Here is a 23,484-nt window from a genome sequence, read left to right as displayed (position 1 = left end):
AAAACGGCGACCGGTGAAACTCCAACAGAATTTTCTTTTAATGTTAACGGGTAGCCATATAAATACCATTTACAGTTTTATAAAACTTATGTGTTTAATAAAATGATAAGGACATCAATAAATTATACAAGAGTAGTTTAATTCTTACATAGTAATTTAATCTAGTCTTAGGGATAGTTTTCTTTTATGCTTTCTGGCAAACGCCTCAAGAACTTCCTCAGCTGTTTTCAAAGATACAAGATCTTAGTGTATGTGTAGTAGTGCCAGTCCATTTAACCTCTCTTCAGTCATTGTGGCTCTTAGGTAAGTGTTAAGTCGTCTTAGTGTTGAGAATGAACGTTCTGCTGTACTGGATGTGACTGGGAGAGTGCAGATGATCTGAAAAAGTACTCTTAGATTTGGCAAATCTGTTGCCAGTTTGTATGCTTGAGCAGGATTTTTGGCATATCATCGGGCTTAGATAACCACATTTGTTTCCAAATATTCAGCTCTCCCTTCACAGCAGAAAAACAAGGTAAATCATCCAGGTAAAGCTGAACTCCATGCAGAACAGAATCTTCGAAGTCCTCTCCAAAGTCTGGTGACATACGTTTGTTTAGTTCGGAAATTCGCGTCAATTATGATTTTGGAAATCTGGAAGAGAGTTCGCAGATTAGATAATCTTAGTATGGTACGTAAATACTGATTCGAAAATACTCTTCATCAGACTCTGCCTCAACATTTGATCGGTTTCTTTGCAATTTCACTACCCTTGGCTTTTTAATATTAGTTCCTAGATCATGAAATAGATCTTCACATTTTTCGAAGATAGTTTTAAACTTTTTGTTGCTGTGATGTCGGTGCTCTTGGATGCTTGATATTGTGTCATTGACTAGTTGCATTGCTCTGAATACGTCCATGTACTCAGCCTGTAACTTTCGAGACAGGGGTAAATTGTTCCCTAAAATATCGCCTAGAACAACAACAGAGATGATAAACTCCGATGATAGCATGCAATGTAACAATGCAAATGCATTGCTCCCTTGAGATGACTTTTTAACTATTGCTTGTAGTACTGAGGGTAGGACAGGGAGATCCTCTAGAAAGGTAAGTACAGCATCATGCCGTTCAATCCATCTTGTTTCACACAGTTCCTTGAGAGTATGTTTCCCTTTCTTCATCCTGTCTCCCATTTCTTGGTCTAATGCATGAATTCTCCCAGCGGATTCACGAAAAAAGTTTGCTACTGAAGAAATCACCCTTACAGCATTCCTTATGCTGGACACCGTACAAGCTTTACTTACAGCCAAATTAAGTCTGTGATTAGCACAGTGAGTGTAGAGGGCCAGCGGCTCTAGCTGCATTATTCTAGCCTGAACGCCTTTAAACTTTCCACTCATATTTGACCCGCCGTCAAATGCTTGTCCACGACAGTTACGAATGTCCAGGTTCAATTTGGCCAGTTCTCCTAATACTGTACGGCAAATGTTTTCGCCAGTGAGGTCTACAACGTCAACAAACCTTATAAAATCTTCTTTAATGGAATAAGTAGCAAGGTCGTAATAGCGAATACAGACAGACACGTGTTCCTTAATAGAATTATCTGTTGTTTCATCAACAATCAAGCTAAAATATACTGCATTCTTGATGTTAGCTGCAATTTTGTTTGTTATTACCTCATCACAACTCTGGATTATATCGTTTTGAGTGGTCTTGCTTATATACGTGCTATTTTTGCTACATGACTCTATATGTGACAATAGGTCCTTGTCTCCAGCATTTACTCGAAACTTCAATAAAGCCCTAAAATTCCCTTCTCCATAGGACGACTGATCTGTTTTTTAAGTCTCCATCATCCCTGTGTCCTTAAGTGGAATATTTTGGACACCACAAAAAATTACCATTTTTATGATAGATATAAATTTATTTTTGTTTTCTTCGACAAGAGCCTTTTCTGCACTTCTGATTTGACAAATCACATCATGAGATTTTCCCTCCATAACCATTACAAAATTTTGGCTTGATACTACATTTGCTTTATGGTATTTGTGTTCGAATGATGTTTTAAAGTTTCTGTTGCCTTTTTGAAAGTACTTAAAGGCTCTACAACCAGTTTACTTAAATGAACATCATTCGTACCACCCTCAGATCGTCCAAAGAGTACGCAACTTTTACACAATCCTCCGTTAAGCTTTTTGCTATACGCGAGCCATGGATAGAGTTTCAAACAGTTATACTGAAACGACCTATTCTTTTTTCCCTCAAGAATCAAAGGAAAGTTGTAGTCAGTTGGAGGTACCCACGAGTTCTTCATCCATTGGTATATGTCTTCATTTGATAGTGAAATTGAAACACTTTGACTGTCCAAAAGATATCCAAAGTCACGATCTAGCCACGAAATTGCTGGCACCGGCACCTCATTACTTATCAGGTCTGTTTTACTTAAAGTAGATTGAGAACTAGTAGACAACGAAGAGGAAGTTGTAGGCTTAATCTCATCCTGTTTATTCGAGGGTTTGGAGAAAATTGGTTCTGCCAGTACTTCGTGCTTCTCTGATTCTTCTACTATGCCCTAAAAAAAAAACACAACAATGAAATTCAAGTTTAGTTTTGAACCAAGAATCAAAATGTGGTACAAAGCATTTTAAGGCTAACCACAGTTTACAAAATGTTTCAATGAAATGGCTTGATTTTTGTATACAACCGCCTCTCGAAGTAACGCTCTAATTCATATCCATTTCAAGAAAACAGAGCGCTCATTAAAACAGCTCTAATCAAATATGTTTTCCCATAAGAGTGCATGTTAATCAAATTATTCGTTTTTCTATTAGGTAAATGATAACAGACTACCATTTAAATCAAAACACTTTTCCTTGTTTAAATAAATTTACAAAACTAATTTATATCGAAAGACATGTTAAGTACATTAAATTAAATTTTGAATAGCTAGAAATTTAATTTAAAAACATTTGCGTACCCCATTGTTCACATAATACCGGCTTGGGCCACTTGGGTTTTGGGCCAACATTCCTAAGTAGGCGCAAAATAAATAATGTTTTAACAAAAAAATAACCGAATTTAAAATAACATTTTTTAATAAAGAGCAATAAAAAGTAAAAAATAATTGCTTTATTAATGTACTTCTGTTTACTTTTTTTAATTAATACACCTGTTAATGTAATTCCCGCATCTGCTTTCTAAATGTGTATCTGAAATGAAATGACACACCAGCGCGATCTGGTAGTGTGAGGTAAAATAGCGCTGAAAGCTTCTTTTTTTTTCTCACGAGAGCTGTTACTGATGTGGTAGATGGTGTGGCGTACTGTAAACATCATTGGCTGAACATGGAATGAAAATAAAGGAAGCGAATAGCTATAAAGGAAAGATCAAAATATTGTTAGTTGATTCGTCACATTTATTCGTTGCATTTTATTAACTACACAAATGATTTTGCTATTTTGGGCGCACAGAAACAAACATTATCATAAAAGAAAACAGCGCTACTTTGAATCTATAGTTCAGCTACTTAAAATCATGCCCTAATTAATTGGCATCGTTACTTTAAAACAGCGCTAATCAAACCGCGTTACTTCGAGGGGCTTGTGTATTTTGGAATTAATTTTCCGTTCATCATAGTGATTACGTTTCGCGGGTATGAACTTAGATAGTAATTATTGTTATTGCAAAGTCTCAAAATGAAAATAAGTACGTACACAGCCCTACATAATTTTGGGATTTACTTACATTCGATTTTTTGCAGAAAAAACAATGCAAGCCCAGTTGTCTCCTCTTTTTCTTACTATTTATCTTGACAGCACTGAATTAAAAACACTAAATATAAACTAACGCATAAATAAAAATACTATAATGCTGTTGGGCGAGATGGTAACTCACTAAGCCACATAACCTGCCCTAGGTTATAGATACTATCCCTTCTGCCTGGATCCTGGAAAATTCTTGGCCGTTCCCAACAGTTCCTAGCAATCCTTGGTGGTGTTAGCTGGAACTACTTGTACTGCCTTGAATCGAGAATATAGATTATTAGAAGTAACTTCGATGTGCGGCTCTAATGAATAAGTGCCGTGAAATGTAAACTACATGAACGTATTTTCATTCAATTACATAAAAATTTATTTCATGCACTAATTTATCCAGTGCATCTTTTAACCTTCTGAGGGGGGGCACGTGCCCCTGTACCCCTACCCTGGATCCGCTTCTGGGCGTCGATGGCAGGGCGCGAGCAGGTAGGGGGGGTCGCCTCCCCTTACCAACCGAGTTCATTGCCATGCTCGCTCGCTTCCTGCCTCGCGGGAGCCCGTGGCGGCATGGCTGCGTGACGTATCCGTCGCCAGCTGACGTGTCGGTGAAGCGGGGAGTAGCGCGGGGTGGGGAAGCGGGGCTGGAGAGCGAGGGTGGAGAGCTGTTTGATGAGGGGTGAAGAGCGAAGAGATGAGGGGTGGAGAGCGGGGTGGAGATGAGGGGTGGTGAGCGGGGGGTGAGTGGAGAAGAGGGGTGAAGGGCGGTGTGAATGGCGGAAGTGACGAGCGGGGGTGGATGGCGGGAGTGACGAGCGGGGGTGGAAGGCGAGTGAACAGCGTGGGTGGAGAGCGGAGGAGAGGTGTTGTCTGGTCTCGGCCCGGCTTATCTTGCTGGCGCGTCGCCGCTCCGTCGCGTGGTGTTGCCACGTTGCGCGCTGTTGCACTGGTCCCTACTCAAGCCCTTTGTCTGCGAATTTTTTGTTTAGTTTTCCGCGGATTGTCTGTCGAAAAAGTTTGTTGATGTTTTAGCCACAAAAGTTGGGCGACAATTTGACGCCGTCCCCGCTGCCTGTCCTGAAATTTGGTTAATTAAATTTACATGAAGTGAATTTAGTCTCAAGGGCAGGGTTCCTGGCCTCGTGGCTGCAGGCAGGGACGCGTCGACAAAGGGCCCCCCGGTTCAATGCTGCCCGCGCACGCGCCCAGTGCCAGCGCGCCCTGTTCTGCGAACCGCAAAGGGCAGACGAGGACGTGGAAACCTTCATCCGGTCCAAGATGAGAATACACCGGCGTCTAGACGCCGGCGGACCAGTCAACGCGGCGGTTGACGTGACGGTAGAGCTGATGAAGAGGGAGCTGCGCCCGCACCTGCGGGGGGCCGTGGACAGGGAGCTCGAGGACTTCGTCCAGCTGGCGAAAGAAATCGAGCGGGACCTACGCCTGTCACCGCGCCCGCGGGACACAGCAGCCCGCCGCCGAGGGGCGTCCCCGTCGCCCACGACGGCCCCGGAGGACGAGTGGGCGGTAGTACCGTACGTGAACCCCCCTCCCCCTCCCGGCGCCACCTGCCGGGGGGGCGAAGTGAGGGAGAGAGGAACCACGACGCAACCCGCCGCGCCCGCGGCCAACACCACCACACCGCGGGCCGCGCGCGCTAACCCACGGGCCGAGGGACAGCGAGACCGGCCCCCACGGTGCTGCTACTGCAGGGGGGAGGCCTACCACTGGCACGAGGTGTGCCCCACTCGGGCCACGCTAGGGCAGGACCGCCGGCCCGGGGCAACACAGTCGGGAAACGCCCGCTAGGGAACAGGATACCGGCGGGCTACTGTTCCTGGATCACGGCCACTGCATCAGCCACGGGGCCAGTCCGCACAGCCACATCGCTGCCCGTCAGACCGGGCGGCGGTGAACCCCAACACCCGTCAACGCCCCGCCCCAGGTCGTCGGCGAGCAGCACCGCGTCACTGGCGCCCCCGATGCACCCGGCACCACCTGCGGGACCTGACCAGGCACCATCGCCGCCCGTCAGACCAGGCGATGGTGTGCCCCAGCACCCGTCAACGTCCCGCCCCAGGTCATCGGCGAGCGGCGCCACGTCACTGGCGCTCCCGACGCACCCGGCACCACCTGTGGGACCTGACCGGACACCATCGCCGCTCTTCAGACCAGGCGGTGGTGTGCCCCAGCACCCGTCAACATCACGCCCCAGGTCGTCGGCGAGCGGCGCCGCGTCACTGGCGCCCCCGACACACCCGGCACCGCCTGCGGGACCTGACCAGGCACAATCGCCGCCAGTCGGACCAGGCGGTGGTGTGCCCCAGCACCCGTCAACGTCCCACCCCAAGTCGTCGGCGAGCGGCGCCGCGTCACTGGCGCCCCCGACGCACCCGGCACCACCTGCGGGACCTGACCAGGCACCATCGCCGCCAGTCGGACCAGGCGGAGATGTGCCCCAGCACCCGTCAACGTCCCGCCCCAGGTCGTCGGCGAGCGGCGCCGCGTCACTGGCGCCCCCGACGCACCCGGCATCACCTGGGATACCTGACCAGGCACCGCTGGGGCGAGGGGGGAACACCACGGACAAGCTGATGCGGGTGCCCGTCCTGCTGAATGGCCAGCCCGTCCACGCCCTGGTGGACACCGCGGCGAGCCACACCTACGTCGCGGCCCACCTGGTGCCCGAGGCGGACCTGGAGCAGCAGGAGGGAGGCGTCCAGCTGGCTACCTGGGGAGCTAGCGCGCTCACGACGGGGCGCGCCCAGGTAAGGATCGCCGTCAGGGATATGTGCAGTCGGACAACAGCCCTGGTGGTGCCGGAGCTGAGGGACGACCTGATCCTGGGACTACCGTGGCTCGTACAGGAGGACGCCGCCATCGACGTAGGTGAGGGTAGAATTCACGTCGGACGTCAGGGGAGGAGGACGCTGTACAGTGTCAACCAGAGGGGGGCAGCCCCGCCAACCCCCACCATCACCCTAGCGGACCTGCAGAATGAGGTGCCCCCTGAGTACAGGAACATGTTCAACGAGGTACTGGCCCAACAAGCGCAGGTGTTCGCCGCCGCGGACATGCTGCGGCGGACCACAGTCACCCAACACACCATCCCGACACGACCCCACGAGCCCCGATTTGTTAAGCCCTTCGGCTTCGGACCCAGGGAGCGGGAGGCGATTCAGGCCCAGATCGCGGAGATGTTGCGGGACGGGGTAATCGAACCGAGTGAGTCGCCATACAACTGCTTGGTAGTGATGGCCAAGAAGAAGGACGGCTCACTCCGGTTCTGCGTAAACTTCAAGCCCATTAACGCAGTCACCATCCCCGCCCCTCCACCGATCATCAACATCACGGACGCCCTAGCCGGGTTGGGGGAGGCAGGCATATTCACCTCACTGGACCTCAAGTCAGGGTACTGGCAGGTACCCGTCCGCCCCGAGGACCGGCCGAAGACGGCCTTTACCGCGCCCGATGGCCGCATGTTCCAGTTCTGCGCCATGCCGTTCGGGCTGATGGACGCCCCCACGACTTTTCAGACCATGATGGTGCGCGTCCTGGACGGGTTCGTGGGCAAGTTTGCCGCGGGCTACCTGGATGACATCATCATCTGGTCGAGGACGTGGGAGGACCATGCGCACCACCTTGCCATGGTCTTCGAACGGCTGGCCCGCCACGGCCTGACCTGCGCGCCCCGCAAGTGCCATGTCGGCGCGGTGGAGCTGGCCTACCTGGGACACATGGTTAGCGCGGACGGGTGCCGGCCTCTGCCCGCCCAGCTCGATCTGATCGAGGCCAAACCTCCCCCACGTACCCGGAAGCAGTTGCAACAGCTGGTGGGGCTGCTCAACTGGCTCAGGAGCTTCATACCCGACTTTGCCGTCGTCACCGCCCCCCTGACCGACCTTCTGTCGCCGAAGTACCGGTTCCGGTGGACCCCGGAGGCCGACCACGCCCTGAACGCCGTCAAATGCCTGTTTCGGGAACGTCACACCCTTGCTCGCATACAACCCTCAGAGCACATATACCTGCAGACCGACGCCAGCCAGGAGGGCATGGGCGCGGTCCTGTATCAGCTGGGTCCCGACGGGGAGCGGCGCGTCGTAGAATATGCCAGTTCCAAGTTTGGGCCGGCGGCACGCCGCTACCACGTGAACGAGCAGGAGTGTCTGGCGGTCGTGTGGGCCGTGGGACGCTACCGTCACCACCTCGAGGGTCGGCCCTTTACACTTCGGACTGACAGCCAGTGCCTGAAGTGGCTGGATTCGGTGCAGGGACGGAAATCCAAGTTCACCCGGTGGGCTCTCACCTTACAGACCTTTGACTTCCACGTAGAGCACGTGCCGGGTCGGGAGAATCAACTGGCCGACGAGTTGTCACGCCACCCCGACCCAGGACGAGGGAACGTGGGATGAGTTGTTGCCGCCGCCTGGAACTTCCCATGACCAGCCCGAGGGGGGGGGGAGACAGCCACCCTGTACGCCACCCAAAACACCGCTACACCGGAAACCCACCGGCCCGACAATCTGGCCAGCCTCGTTCAGGTCGTGCGTCACGCAGAACTGACGGACGCGACGGCGCTCGCCGATGTGGCCGCGTGCGCGGCCGGGCACCGCTCCTTCCAGCGGTGTCCGGACGGTGAGCTGCAGACACGTGCCCCCGGTGATATGGAGAGCTGGCGCACGTACGTGCCCGCCGCTGCCTGTCCGGCGATAATGCACTTCTATCACGACCACGACTTGGCGGGGCATCCCGGGGCGGAACAAACCCAGGGGGCGCTGCGGCACACCTTTCACTGGCCCGGGGTAGCGCGGGACGTACGGGAGTACGTCAGGGGCTGTCAGCCATGCCAACAACGCAAGGCCCGGAGGGCCGACGGGGTAGAACAACAACAGCCCCACAGGCCGCAGGCACCCTTCCACACGCTGGCGCTAGACGTCATGGGCCCGTACCCAAGGACACCCAGGGGGAAGCGCTTCCTCGTGGTCTTCACCGACCTCTTCACGCGATGGGTGGAAGTGTTTCCGGTGTCTAACGTCCGGGCTCGGACGATCACCAACCTGTTGGAGGGGGAGGTCTACTCCCGTTATGGCTTCCCGAAGGTCCTCCTGACGGACAACGGAAGTCAGTTCATGGGCAAGCAATGGCGGGCAGACTGTGGTCGTTGGGGCATCACCCACCATACTACCCCCACGTACCATCCCCGCGCCAACCCCACAGAGAGGAGAAATCAGGACATCAAGGCCCAGCTCCGGCTACGCCTGGGGGATGACCACACTAAATGAGACGTTCACTTGCCAAAGATTTTGTACTGCCTGAGGCGGCGCGTCAACGCCGTGACCGGCCACTCTCCCGCGGAGCTCGTGCAGGGGCAAAACCTGGCACTCCCGGGGGAGTGTCGAGTAGCCAACACAGCCACCGAGGACTGGTGGGGGGAGGAGTTGCGGCCCCAAATCAAGGCCATGCGGGAGCAGGCGCGGGAGAGACAGGCCCAGTTCCTCGCCCACAAAACGCCCACCACCACACACGCCCCTGTCCCACTCACACCCGGACAGTGGGTCTACGTCCGCCAACACCACCTTTCGGCGGGGGCAAAGAACTTCTGCGCCGGGCTGGCCCCGAAGTGGTCCCCGCCGCGGCAGTTGCTGTGGAAGACGGGGCCGTCCACCTACGCCGTGCGCACCCCGAGCGGGCGACCGGCCAAGGTACATCGGGACGATTTAAGACTAGTAACCACCCTCCCCGGCACACCGACCGGAGGGGCAAGGGAACGACGCACGAAGGACTCCGATGTCAACGCACCCACTGACGTCAACCTCCCGACGAGTCCAGTCTCCGCACTCACTGACGGCCAACCAGACGGGACAGGGGCGACGACGTATTCCCGTAACCATCCCGCTATGGAACCTACCGGCTTGGGCGAGACTGCACCCATCGTTAGTCACCCGGACGACGAGACTTACGTGCCGGAAGCGGACGAGGAGGACGAGCCGTGGTGGCCACTAGACCTAAACCTGAGCACATCAACATTCCGAGTAGTGATTGAGGAACCGGCGGCCGAGGCAGGGGAAGAGGAGATAGCGGATAGGAGGTATCCACGCCGTATGCGGCGTCTGGTACGACCCACATGCTGTACAGGATAGCCGTTGGTAGGGGGGAGGAGACGGGGCAGCTGGCCCACAAGCTAGGGCAGTAAGGGACACGAGGAACCTAGACGAGCAGGCAGACACAGGGACGGCCCGGCCCCAGAGAGACTGACGGGCCCCTTCGCACCTGGGTGACTACGTCACCAGCAACCAGGCCGACAGGGAGGCAAATAGCAACCGGGAGACCGGGGCCCCCACTCGTGCCCACCGGCCCGAAACTGAGCCCTCAGGCCCCCGCGGCCTTCTAGGCCGCACTCGCCATGCCCCAACCCACCTCCGGGACTACTTTCTGGGGACAATCACGTCACTCACCGGGGGCACACAGCCAGGAGCACCCAACATCCACAAGGGGGGACCCCTATTCACCTGGAGGGACCACACCTCACCCCGGTACCATACGCATAGCTTAGTCGAACCCGTGTGCGAACCAGTGCAACGTCAGAGTGCTGCGATCCACCGTGTGTAAAGGTGTTGAGGCACATAGCGGCCTCGTCGAGGGGGGGGCATTTGACGCCGCCGTCAGTGCTCCCTCTGAGAGCACAGGCCGTTATGTGTCCTCAACACCCGATCAGTGCCGCGCCTCGAACGCGCCCGCGCGCGCAACATAGTGCAGTGCCCTGAACGGCGTGACGTCAGTCACGTCCTCCTACGTGTGCAAAGCGCCCGGCCGGGTGTGGCACTGCGCAAGGGTATTATTTATTCATGCATTTGATAAGATAAACAGAAACTAATAAGTCTAAAACCATTAATAATTATGTTAATTTAATAATCATTTTATAAAGGGTTATCATTCACAAAACTGGCCGAAGTCATCTTCCCGCGCTCCGCAGTTTTCCCGCGGAATTTCCCCCCTCCCTGGCCCCGGCGGCCAGGGAGGTTAGGCAGTCGCCATCCAGCACTCGCCCGGGCCGGCAGCCTACGCACGGGGAGCCCTCAACTTTCGCGCCAACATCCAGTAACTACAATAGGTAATTATAGCCAAATCGTTTTAATTCAGCTCCCCAGTCGGCCCGAATCGACCGTTCGAGACCCCGCGTGGTCCTTTAATAAAATGTGCAGTCCAACACAGGACTTTTAGTATAATACGTAATTGACTAGGTGGCCCATAGTGGCACCTGCGCCTCACGCTGTAAAGTCCCACATCGGGACATAGTTCATCGTCCACGCAGGGCGGCACTGCGCCAAACGCGATACCAAACTTTCAGACGAGTCATTAACTGGGACGTGCCACGGCCACGTGTGTGATATCCTGCAAGATTCCACCGTGTCCGTACCCAGCGTAACGTGGCCCTCGCCACCACGCGGAGTAGCCGCCTTTGTATATCCATCTGTGCGGGACTAATCACAGGGATTATAGTGTAGTGTGTTATCTTAAGTAATTTTGCGGGACCTATCGTCCACGCATTTCACGTTGCGTCCACGTACTTCCACATAAGCCGGAATATGTTCATCGTGCGCGGAGCTTAGGTCGACGATGAAGCGGCCAGTTACGTGAGCGTGTAACGTGTAGATTGTGCGACAGAATAAAACAGCTAAAAGTACGTGTGTGTTTTATTAATAAGGCGTCCTGGGAGGCCATAACAGCCCGGGGGGCCCTTGTCGACGCGTCCCTGCCTGCAGCCACGAGGCCAGGAACCCCGCCCTTGAGACCCAACATTAATTAAACAGTTTAAATTCACATAAAATTCAGATCAGGCAACGGGAACGGCGTCAAATTCAACCTACATATAGTTTGGAAAACATGTACACCATGGTATTGAACACTTTAAAGCATTTTCGCTGACCTAATAATGCATAACATCACAGGCATAACCTTTTTACACAACACTACAAAAGTTATGTAATAAAGCATCATTCCACTTTAAACAACAGTGATGTAAGTCTAAACATTGTTTTGAAAACATGTACAAAAGGTTTTAATAACTTCTCACTTTATATGTTCTAATGTAACAATGCCTGTTACAGTGACATGGTAGCTCTGTCTGTTTGCTTGGTCGGCCACTGTATAATCTCATCATAGAAGTCTTTGTGCTCAACTGGAACATAAACGGAGAACCTTCTTTAAGTCAGTAATCTTGTTTGCATTAATTGGCACTTTTATCGCAGGATACGCCTTTTGAACAGGAACAGTAGGATTCAAACCTTCATTGGATGTTTGATGCAGCACGAAAGTATGTGACACACAGGGGCGTAGGAACCTGTGGGGGGGGGGGACAGGGGGGACGTGTCCCCCTGAACTTTTTGGGTGGAGGGGACTGTCCCCCCCAACTTTCTAGACCGTGATATTTTTATTTTATAATATTATTCTGCCAGACTTTATTTGTAATTTCTTCACTCTCAAATTTTATCTTAAGGAAACAATAATAATTTTAACATCGATGTATCCAATTGTTAGATACAAAAACTGATTAAAAAGCGCTATTTTGCACTTTTAAAATCAAAATTTTCCAGTGGAGGACCCCCGGACCCCCCGTCTTAGTAAGAGGGGAATGGGTTTACATGACATCAAAATCATTATTTGTCCCCCCCAACTTTATGAACACAGATACGCCAATGGTGACACAAGGCCGTCAATGAATTCGGAAGCAACTACAGTACCTTTATGGCGACTGTTGTACTGGAACTCGATAAACTTTGATACAGCAAAGTCTTGCTTCTGGCTCCGCGGAACTGCTATACTCTGGCTTTCCAATGACAAGCATGTTTTTTTTATAATGGCTGGATCACCATGACGACAGTCGTCGTACCCTCCCAGACGCAGAGGCCGTACCTGTCCACCGACGTGGTCCTAAGTGAGGTTTGTTCCCCCAGTGCACCATCTGTGAAGTGCTACGGTCAGGGACGAACCAGTGTGCGCCCTTACATGCCAGTGGGCTTCTTTTTGTGTTGTAAATAATTATGCTTATTATGTACTTTTAAGTGGTCACGAGCCTCCACAATTGCGTATATTTTGTAACGTAACAAAACTCTCACGTCTGAAACATCGTGTAAATACTTCACTTGTCATTTATTCGTAACTAATTAATTCATGTGTATTTCGTTTTATTAATTAATTACTTGTCATGTCGTTTTAATAATTCTGTGATTCTTTCAAGTGCTTATGCTATGTTAGTAATGTAATCGCAGCCTGGCGCACCACGAGGCGGGCCTCTCTCACGCCGGCCGAATTTCCCTTCCCTCCTCCGCAGCCCGCAGGCCTCGGCCCGCTAGCAGGCGGGGGACGGCAGTGGTGAACGAGACGCGAGAGCGAGCAGACGTGCGCTCCGCTCCGCGCTGCACGGGAGACGCGTTTCTCATCTCGAAGTTCGCCGACAGTGAAACGTCACGGGTCGTCTCTGCAGCTGAACTGTATTCGTTATATCGCTGGACGTACTCAGTTTTACGAGTTTTTCTGGGACTTCTCCTGCCTACGTTATAGGCTGTGTAAGTGCCTCTCCGGACCGCCGAACCTCTCAGTCAGTACGAGCACTCATAGGACCTTATTCCTCTTACGTGACGGGCCGCGTATGCGCTGTGCATCAATACGGAACAATCGTAACCCGAACCATTAGCTACGGGGTTACCTTCTCTATTCGTGTCGGGATGTATTCTAAGGACGAGACATTTTTCCGGGAGTCCGGGTCGCGGCGGGGTGGGCGCTCGTTCCGCGATGTGTCGGCCAGGCTGCGGCAGGTTCTCTATACGGAAATAAAAGGGGCCCGTGGAAACGGACATCACCGAATTATCCTTGGAACTACCTACCATTCCTCCTCCCCACGTAAAATTCCCTCCAGGTCCCGTATTTTCCGGTCCCGGCCACGTTGGCCTGAACTCACTCCTCACCAACGAGAGCTACATGGGCAAAACAGGACATTTTAGCAAACAGGATATTAGGGACCTTAGGCCGAGGGACGTCAACCAATTCTTGAAGTCCAACATGTCATCAGATGTTACCATGATGACTGTGAATTTTCCAGCAACCCCTGCAGATGTAATAAATTGGCAAACTTCCATGGGTACATAATATCTAACACTCTTTTTAAGAACATGTTTCACCAGTGCAAAGTCGCGATCGCAAGCAAGATATGAATGACCACGTATCGGAAACCGATGAATAATAATGTCAAATCTGTTGGTGTCAGTAAGTGATAACAATAATCTTACCATGCAATTGTTCTTATTTTTCCCTCCGCAAGCATCACTGTAAAGGTGTAGTTCTTAACACATGGAGGTACGTTGTCGTTTATGTATTTTTGGAGAAAAGAGCATGTTTCATTTGGCCCTTTATTTTCCTGCCATTCGTGATACAAAAGGAACTCGCCTCATCTGTTTTCAGGTTATGTATGGTATAGGGGAAAACAGAAAGTTGGCGGTAGTAGAAAAGATTTTGTACTGAAATGCAGGGCAGTTAAATGTTCTGCATATAATCAAATGTTAACCCTAACACACTATCATTTGTTTTGCAAATGTTTTTTGTGTATTTCATACTTGTGTAAAACTTTTTAGTCCTTCCTTCATGAATGGCCAGCTCGGCCATAGCAACTCGCTTAGCACAGTCATTAAGATTAGGATATTTTTATCTTGACCTTCAGTTGTTCACATTCTCCACAGGTGTCGATCTGTGGTCTCCCAAAGTGGAGGTTGAAATTGTCCCTAAAAATCTTGTAATAGAACTGGAATGTAACTATTGAATCATTCCTCTATATAAATTAAAATATTCAGACAGCATCAAGAATAGGGCCACTGGACTTAAAAAAAAGCAGTTACTGGCAAGTGGACCTTCACCCAGAGGATGAAAAGACTGCTTTAAAGACAGGAAGTGGATTGTTTCAGTTCACTGTTATGTGCAATTCAAATTATGTAATGTAGCTGCAACTTTTGAAAGACTGCTGGAACTAGTGTTGCATGGTTCGACTTTGAAAACATACCTTGTAAACCTGGATAACCTTTTTGTGGTGGAATTATACTGAGAGCATCTACAAAATCTCCAGGAAGTTTTTAACAGGCTTTGGCATGTGCAACTAAAATTAAGTCCCAAGAAGTGTTTTTTGTTCCAGACTGAAGTGACATTTCTAAGTCATGTATCAGAGGCTGGGGTACGAACAGACTCAGAGAAAATGCAGTTTGTCAAGGAATTACCATAATCTAAAAAATAAGCATTAGGTGAGGTGTTTCTTGGGTTTCCATGCTTATTATAGGTAGTTTGTTCCTGAATTCACAGCTATTGCCAAGCCACTGCACCAGCTGATGGAGAAAAAGGGACTATTTAAGTGGACTCACTCTTATATGTGAAGTGCCCTTTCAAAAAATTCAAGAAGCACTGTTTTCTAGTACCATCAGCATGGAAAGTATATCCTTGCTAATGATGCAAGTGAAGGTGGGTTTGGTGCTTTACTTTCTCAAGTTCAAGATGGACATGAACGTGTTATAGATTACTACAGCAAATTTTTATCTAGACTGGAACATAATTATTGTGTCGCAAGAAAAGAACTCTTGGCTGTACTGAAATCATTGCTACTTTTCCATAAGTATTTACACAGACGAATTTCATTTTGCATACTGACCATGCTGCATTAAGGTAGTTGTTCAAGAACCCAGAGGGGCAACTTGCCAGGTGGATCGAACAAACAATTGCCAGATTTGAGTTAAAAGTAATGAAGATGCTCTCTCTCGACGACCATGAAATTTAGATTTTAAGCACTGCAGAAAGGCAGAGGAGAATAAAGGAACCAAAGACATATGATGCACAACTATCAACAGTGAAGAGAAATGGGGAGGGCCAGCTTGGAAGTAGCGTAGCAACAAGACCCCGTCAAGATCCATTATAGACTGGTAAGAAAGATGGACTGGAGGTCCATTATGAAATGAAATTATCACTGATCAAAGGGCCATGAAAGCTTTTTGGGGCAATGGGATTCCCTAAGGATGGTAGATAGGTTGTTTAAGAGGGCATGGGAGAGCAATTAGAAAGTTGTCACCATGCAACTTGTTCTCAAGATCCTAGTGCTAGAGTTGATAAAGGAAATATATGATGGTACTTCTGGTGGTCACCAGGATGTAAACAAAGCACTAGTTTGGTTCATCAGCATTACTACTGGTTAAAATGCCACCAGGATGTAGAAACTTGGTGAAGACAGTGTGAAATATGCTCATCTATATGTCGCCCTACCGGTCCTAGCTTCTATGTTGCCAACGCTGAGGGTGCCAACTAGCCTAAGTTTAGACCCTGCGAGCCAGTTCACAGGTAGAGCGGAGATCCTCGGGCGTTGACGTCGCCACGTGGCTGGCAGGGAGCTGGATCGGTAGAGGTGGTGGCCCGGTGCGGGCGGAGCTGCTCAATTACCAGCGGAACCGTTCACTCGCGAGGCGCGACACACAACTTGCCTGGTCCAGGTCTGAAGCTCGACTGCCACGCTCCGCATCGCTGCGCATCACCCGGAGCCGGCTTCCCGCAAAAACGTCTCAAGCGCAGCAGGACTCCTCCAGCCGCTAATTACACCCCCCAGCCTGGTGAGGCGATGAGGGGACATAACGACCTGTGCGAGCGAAGGGAGCACTTGGAACGACGTCAAATGCCCCCCCCTTCACTGAGGCCGTTATGCCCCTCGAAGCCCCATGCCACACACATTGCCTCGGGGCCTGTTCCCCACCCATGTTCGGAATGTACCTGGAAGGTTCTGTGCTCGGGGTTTGGCTGGCAATGATGGGGAGAATGGACCGGGCATCCAAAGGGAGGAGGGTCATTACATGAAGGCGGGGTGCATCGAGGTGTGGCGCTCAGTTGGTCTCCTCATGTGGGTGCTCCCACTCGTAGTCCACCAGGTATCGTGTGGCTACACGGGCTCGGGTAGAGTGCCTCAGTCCCTCATGTCGGGCTTCCCCCAGGATACTGGACTCCTCTTGACTCTCCCGTTGCAGTTCGACTTCATACCTGTCTCCCGTTAGGCCGCTGGGTGTAACTGCCATTGCCCTGGGGCTGTTCTCACAGCCCTGTTCCACCAAGACTCGCTGCGTATTGCATGGACGCCCTTCCTGAGATGGTCCGGCTTCGGATTGCTCTGGCCCCTCCATGTTCATCGTGAACATTGAACTGCCATGGCTCGCGTCCAATGGCCAGCGTGGTTGATCCCAGCCGGGCCATCCTGGCGAACTGGATCGGGAGTCATCGTCTATTTCATCAGGGAATGTGATCTGCAGATCCGACACGGGGTTGAGCAGGGTTGGGTCGTCCCCATCGTAAAGTTCTACGGACAATCCATCAGGCTCTCGAGGTCGAGCAAAGTTGCGCCACTCGAACGGGACATGGGATGAGCAGTAGATGGGTGTTGGTCTGATGGGGCATTGGTATGAGTGGTGGTTAGGTGTTGAGCTGGTGGGGACGTGGGACAAGGGGTGGTTAAGTGTTGATATAATGGTGATGTGGGATGAATGGTTGTTGGGTGTTGGTCTGGTGGGGATGTGGAAAAAGAAGTGTTTGGGTGTTGAGCTGCTGGGGACATGGGGTGAGCAGTGGATGTATGCTGGTCATTTCCACTGTCCCTGTCCCCCGCTGGAACAATTGGGGCGCCTGTGGGTGGGACGAGACACAAATCATCCCGGTGGATCTTTGTCGACCTACCGTTCGGGAGTCGGATCAAGTAAGAAGTTGGCCCTAGAAGTCGCAGTACCTCCCGGAGGGTGGCCCATCTGGGGCTCAGACCTGTGCAATAGCTCTTGCTGCTAGACGACAGATGGTAACACTGGGCATACAGCATTTGCCCGGGCTCCAATGGTGTCGGTGGATTTGGTGATTGTGGAGTGTGCGTGGCTAGGAATCGAGCCTGGTGTTGCCATGCCTCTTCTCTGAAGTCAGTGACAGGGGAATGGGTGACAATTCCTGCTGCTTCTGCGACCCGGAGCTCCCCTGGTAGGGAGAGACTCTGCCCATGAAGCAGTTCAGCAGGGGTTTGACCCGTGACCACATTGATCCGCCGCCGCAGGCAATAGAGCAGCTTGGGCAGGTGGAGGTCCCATTTGGAATGGTCTTCCCCCAGACGGAGGCGCAACTGGATTTTTATGTACTAGTTGCGACGCTCCGTCGGGTTCGCCCTGGGGTGGTAAGTCCGGGTAGTGTGGTGCTCTACATCCCACCTGCGGCAGTCGGTCTTCCACCGCCGCCCTGCGAACCGTGTCCCATTGTCCATTAGTAATACTCTCGGATACCCATAACGGGGAAAGACCTCATTGTCCAGTAGGGCTGCTACTGTCCCTGCTCGTACGTTGGATACGGCAAATGCCTCCGACCAACATGTGAACACATCCGTGACCACGACGAGGAACCGCTTGCCCGCGACGTGCGTAGGTAGGGGCCCATGACGTCGAGGGCTACAGTGTGGAATGGTTCCTCCGGCCGCCTGGGGTGCTGTTGCTAAATCCCATCGGCCCGGCGGGTCTTGCGCTGCTGGCAGAGCTGGCAGTTGTGCATGTATTCCCGGACATCCCGTGCTATGCCCGGCCAATGGAACAGCTTCCTGATCTCCCGTTGGGTCTGATATGCTCCAGGGTGGCCTGCTAGGTCATGGTTGTGGAAATACTACAGAACCAGCTGTCGTGCAGTGGGGGGTACATGGGTCTGCCAGGTGTCCATGTCACCCGGCACCCTGCTCTGCAGGACCCCGTCCAGGTTGCGCTGGTGTGGGAGGGCGCATTCACCGCATGCTGCCAGGTTGTGCTGTGTGTCTGGGTCATCCTGCTGGGCCAGTTTCACGTGATCTACCAGAGTGGCTAGGGTGGGCGATGCCTCTGCTTGGACCGTGGGATCCACTCGTCCGATGATGTAGAGTGCCGTTTGAAGTAATGCTGCTTGACCAGTATCTGGCTGGTGGGACGGTGGCATCAGGTCATCCCACCCTTAAGTGTCTTGGAAGATGGTATTGGGGTCTGGGTGATGGGACAGCTCATCTGCCAGCTGGTTCTCTCGCCCAGGGACGTGTTCGACACGGAATGTTAAACCCTGGAGCATGAGTGCCCAGCGGGTGAACTTTGATTTTTGTCCCTGGGCAGAGTCCAGCCACCGCAGACACTGACTATCCGTGCGAAGGGTGAATGGTCTCCCCTCAAGGTGGTGCTGGTAGCGTTTGAGGGCCCACACCACCGCGAGACACTCTTGCTCGTTGACGTGATAGCGTCGTTCTGCGGGGCTGAGCTTGGCATTTGCATACTCTGCTAACCGCCGCTCCCCATCATCACCCACCTGGTAGAGAACCGCGCCCATACCGATGGGCTTGTCTGGGGCCAGGCGTGACAGGTTGTGGCACTCACGGAACTGTTGCTTCACTTGGATGATAGATTGGTCCGCGGCTTCCGTCCACCGGAACTTTGTTTTCGGGGAGAGAAGGTCCGTCATGGGTGCGGTGATTGTGGCGAAATGGGGTATGAATGACCGCAACCAGTTGAGCAGCCCCATCAGTTTCTGGAGCTGCTTTTTGGTGCGGGGTGCCTGTTTGCCATCGATGAGGTCCAGCTGGGCGGGAATGGGCCGGCATCCCTCGGCGCTGACAATATGCCCCAAGAACTCCAGCTCAGCGGCACCGATGTGACACTAAGGGCGGCGAGCACGTGAGTCCGTGTGTGGCGAGCCGCTCGAGGACCAGCGCGAGATGGTGGGCATGGTCCTCCCACGTCCGTGACCAGATGATCACATCGTCCAGGTACGCGGTGGCAAACTCGCTGATGTACCCGTCCAGGACATGGACCATCATGGTCTGGAACATCGTGGGGGTGTCCATCAGCCCGAACGGCATCGCACAGAACTGGAAGCGCCGCCCATCGAGGGCTGTGAATGCTGTCTTGGGGTGGTCCTCGGGACATACTGGGACTTGCCAGTACCCCGACTTGAGGTCGAGAGACGAAAATATGCGGGCGTCCCCCAGCCCGGTGAGTGCCTCAGTGATGTTAATGAGGGGTGGTGGTGCTGGGATGGTGATGTCGTTGACGGGCTTGCAGTTAATGCAAAAACGGAGAGATCCATCCTTTTTGCCAGCCATGACGATCCGGCAGTTGTATGGGGATTCTGTTGGCTCGATGACACATCCTCTAACATCTCCGTGATTTGGTCCCTGATAGCGAGCCGCTCGCGAGGTCCAAACCCAAATGGCTTCTCGAAAGGGGGCCGGTGTGGTATGGTTGGTATGCAATGTTCTGTGATCGTGGTGTTGCGCAGTAGGTCCGCGGGGGCAAACACCTGGGGCTGCTGCCCCAAGACCGCATCAAACATGGGCACATGTACGGGGGGTACACCATGGCGGAGGTCCACCAGGTGGAGAGGCTCGCCCCGCGCTGGCGGGGACCTGTGGTTGAGTCCATGTACCGTCCATCGGCCCCTGGTCCCCACATTGACCCGCTTCCCCCGGACCTCGACCTGTTCCAACCAGGGCAGCCTCAGGATCAGGTCGTCGCGGAGGTCGTGCACCACTAGGGCACCGGTGCTACTCACAAAATCCCTTATGCCAACCCTTACCTGGGCACGCCCCTTTGTGAACGTGCTGGCTCCAGTGGTGGCCAGCTGGACGATGTCGACCTCCCGCACCAGGTCCGCCTCAGGGATGAGGTGGGCAACGACGTAGGTATGTGTGGCCGCTGTGTCCACCAGCGCGGTGATGGGCTGGCCGTTCAGCTCCACCGGGATGCGAATCAGCGCAACCGCCTCGGGCCCCACACGGCCCAGCCTGGGCCGACACCCCTGGGTGGCGCCAGCAGCAGCGTGCTGGGGTGGCGCCGATGCCAGGTGGGCGGCGCCGCTCGCCGGCGACCTGGGGCAGGCCGCGAACGGGTGAGGCGGGCCGCCCCCACCCGCGCCAGGTGGGTGAGGCCCCCGCAGCTTGGTGGTAGGGGCTGACCAGGGTGTCGCGACGCCCTTGGCGCTGCGAGATGATTTGAGGTCATGCTCTACAGCTCGTGCTCGTGCGAGGAAAACATCCAGCCCACAAGTCACTGCTTCGCGCAAGAATGGACGAAGTTCGGGGGACACTAGCTCCACTATGAAGGGAAGTATGTCACTAGTTTGACCCCCAGGTGTTAGGCGGCGGTATAGTTTGAGCTTGTTGTAAACAAACATCTCCACCGCCTCCTCGTCCCCTTGGCAACAGCTGAACATCTCACTCCGACATTTGTTCAGGGCTCAGGTGTCATTGAAGCGCGCCTCCAGCTGGCAGGTGAAGTCCTACCAGTCTGCGTCGTAGCTGCCCACCTGGGCCCACCACTCACGCGCCTCCCCGCGCAGCTGCACGCTCATGCGTTCCGCCCGCTCTTCCTGCGGTATCTGGTGCCGCACGAGCCTCGCCTCGCATGCTCGCAAAAACACGCGCAGATCCTCGTGGTTGTGGCCTGCGAACTCCGGGAGGGTAATAGGCCCGGTGGGGGGGGGGGGGCGGGACGTGGTAGCCAGCTGACCCCCTGGGTGCCCTCGTGCGCGTCGCTCGCAACCCCACACAGAAAAAGTCCGTCCCGGAAATTTACGAACTCCAGCGCGTCTGTGCGTGCGCGGTGTATAATTGTTCCGCACTGCTGGCATTTCGCTACCTCGCCTCGGTAACCGGGACAGTGGACAGCGGCGCACTGGGGACCCGCTTGGGTTCTGGGCTGCCCCTCCGTCTTGACGTGTACCGTTTCGCAGGTGCAGTACAGGTGGGGGTACTCACAGGTGCTGTGGCTGGTGGTGTGCGGCTTGCCGCACCCGGCGCAATAGCTCTCCATGGTGATGGCTATGTTTGGTCTCTTGTCCATGGGTTATCCGCGGCTGTCCGACCCGAGCATCGGGTTGAAGCATGGGTGGCGGGCACCCCCTTGCATTTACGACCGAGCGGTCTTGCCCACACACACGCGCCTCGCGGTTGTTTACGTGGCCGCGGCTGGTTACGTACTCTGGCGGTTCGGTGATCTTCGGGCGCGCTCGTTGTCCTTGGCCTGTGGTCGTTCGGGGCAGTCCACTCTCCCGCGAGGGGTTTGGTAGGACCGTGGATTGCGGGAGGGGGTGAGCGAACGATCTGCGAGCGGGAGGGGGGTGGTGTGGAACCGTGGAATGTGGGAGGGAGTGAGCGAACGATCTGTGGGCGGGAGGGAGGTTGTGTGGCCTGATTACCCCGGCGCGTCCCGTTCCGCAGCACCTGCACGTCTGCGCGCGCTTTCTCTTCCCTTTGTGCTGTTCCTACGCATAACTCTGCTGGACTTTCTGCGATTCGGATGGCGTTTGCGGCGTTGTTACGTTGCCACACTAGGTGGGCGCCATTTGTCGCCCTACCAGTCCCTGCTTCGATGTTGCCGTCGCTGAAGGCGCCAACTAGCCTAAGTTTAGACCCTGCGGGCCAGTTCACAGGTAGAGCGGAGATCTTCGAGGTCGTGACGTCGCCACATGGCTGGCAGGGAGCTGGATCGGTAGAGGTGATGGCCCGTTGCGGGCGAAGCTGCTCAATTACTGGCGGAACTGTTCACTCGCGAGGCGCGACACACAACTTGCCTGGTCCAGGTCTGAAGCTCGACTGCCGCACTCCGCATCGCTGCGCGTCACCCGGAGCCGGCTTCCCGCAAAAACGTCTCAAGCGCAGCAGGACTCATCCAGCCGCGAATTACACCCCCACCCTGGTGAGGCGATGAGGGGACATAACTACCTGTGCGAGCGAAGGGAACACTTGGGACGACGTCATATAAAAGGGCCTCAGTATGTAACTGAATAAAGGCAAACAACATTGAGCCTCATTTGAGAGAACTGAAATAAACATCACCGGACCATTCCCGAAGACATAAGATGGTAACCAGTGGTACATTCTGATGGCCATGAAGTGGCCAGAGGCTTATGCTCTACCCAACCAGGAAGCTACCACCACAGCAAATGCACTCAACAACAACTTCATTTGCAGATTTGGGGTTCCAAAGGAGCTGCATTCTGATCAAGGCAGTTAGTTCGAGTCAACTGTATTCCAGGAAATGTGCCAGTTGCTGAGAATAGGATACAACCTTTCACAAACATTAGATGTCACGATGAAAAGGTTCAACAGGACCCAAAAAAGGAACACCTTGACAAAGGTTGAAGCTGATTAATAAGAATGGCATCAACAGATCACATTATTCCTGATGGCATAAAGGGCTGCCAATCATGGGTCAACTGAACAGACACCTGCAAGAATTTAATTTGGGTAGGACCTAAGGCTGCTGTGTGATACTAAGTTCAGCTCTCCTCGAGCACCAACGACTATGCCTGCCATTTAAGAGCGGATGGCTCTTTTACATGATGAAGCTCAAAGAAACTGTGACCTGCTACTAACCAGATAAAGAAGAGCTACGACATGAAGGCAAACTAGACTGGATTCAGAGAGGGAGTACTGAGGTGGCTCTACAACCCCTAGCAAAACAAAGGCAGGTGCCCTAAATTTCCAGTAGCATGGAAAGGCCCATACTAAGTGTTGGGAATACTCTGTAAGAGACAATACCTGTTCAAGACCAACCTGTTTAAGAGGGGTCAGTGTTGAGAAGCAAGCAGGGACGGTCGGTCTGCATGTATACATCCTGTATGTCCCCTCCCCCTTCCAAGCTTTTCCATAACCTGGAAGGGTTTGGGCTGACCACCATGTGATCTTCAGAATGTGGTGCATGCA

This window comes from Bacillus rossius, chromosome 2, assembly GCF_032445375.1.
Source record: "Bacillus rossius redtenbacheri isolate Brsri chromosome 2, Brsri_v3, whole genome shotgun sequence".
In the NCBI taxonomy this organism is placed as follows: domain Eukaryota; kingdom Metazoa; phylum Arthropoda; class Insecta; order Phasmatodea; family Bacillidae; genus Bacillus; species Bacillus rossius.
This window is presented reverse-complemented; position numbering follows the sequence as displayed.